Source organism: Hylobates moloch, unplaced genomic scaffold (assembly GCF_009828535.3).
Source record: "Hylobates moloch isolate HMO894 unplaced genomic scaffold, HMol_V3 SCAFFOLD_5, whole genome shotgun sequence".
Classification (NCBI taxonomy): Eukaryota; Metazoa; Chordata; class Mammalia; order Primates; family Hylobatidae; genus Hylobates; species Hylobates moloch.
In genome coordinates, this window is record NW_026652280.1 from 110,063,278 (window position 1) to 110,064,516 (window position 1,239).

Consider the following 1,239-nt stretch of genomic DNA (forward strand, 5'->3'; position numbering starts at 1 on the left):
TGCAGACTGCCCAAAGAGGGTAAAGGTTCGAGCTGGGACAGCGGGGGTGAGACTGTCGGAAGAGGTAGTCTGTAGTTGGAGCCCCAGGAAGGAGCCTCTGAAACCACCACGTGTGGTGAGGAGTGCGTGGGTTTGACACAAGATAGACCCGGGCTGAATCTGCCTTCATGGTTTGCTGGCTGCATGATCTCGGGCAGGTTTTCTTGTCATCCTGGGCTTTGGCTTCTTCAACTCTATGATATGCCACCTACATCACAAGGTTTCTGTGAGCTTTTGATGAACTCAGCCACAGAATCAAGTGTGTCTCTGAGAGCTGACGCAGCACAGTGCTTCAGAGCCTGGGCTCTCAAGGTTCCAGCTGAGGTCCAGCTTCAAATTCTGCCTCTAGCTCTTGGGGCTTCTGGGTCCTGAGAAGTGCCCAGCCCCTGTGTGCCCATTTCCTCATCTCGCACGTGAGGAGGGTAACCATTCCCAGCCAACAGCCACTATAAGTATTAAATTCCAAAAGCAGGAAAAGCGCCCTGCACAGCACTTGGCACCCAGGGGGTTCCCTTTGCTCTTACTACTGAATTGTCCGGCATACCCCAACCCGTGGCAGGTGCTCAGTAACTCCGATTTTCTTCCATCCTTCCTTCTCTATGTGGTCAGAAGAGTGGTGTGACAGAGAGGCCCGGTGCTGGGAATCCACGTTTGCCCTGCTGCCAACTTGCTGTGTGGATTTGCACAGCTCACACAAATGCTGTAGATCACTAAAATGTTGCTTATAAAATGAAGGGGTTAGTCTAGATTCAGTGTTCCAAAACCCTGAAGGAACAAACTCTGATGTGATAAGAATCTCTCAGGAACCTGGTAAAACATCCAGTTTCTTGAGAAGATTTTTAGAGATTCCCTTAGAATTCTGGAGACCTGGAATGGGCTGAGGTTGGAATTTGTCTTTTAAATGGGTACTTTGGGCGATTCTTGACATTAAGGTGGTCAAGAGCTCAATGAGCTTGAAGGTCCTTTAGAGCTGTAAAGTCCTGCATGCTCCGGTCCCACAATCCACATGAAGTGTGTGTGTGTGTGTGTGTGTGTGTGTGTATGTTTTGAGAGGGAGAGAAGTTGTGTCTCCGGACTGATTTAACTGTCAACTGGGCACTCGATTTCAAAAAGATTTGAGGCTGTTAGCTTGACGTTGCATGATCATCTCACATCCTGGCAGCCAATCTGCAGGGGTGAGCTGTTTGTCTCTTTCTCCTG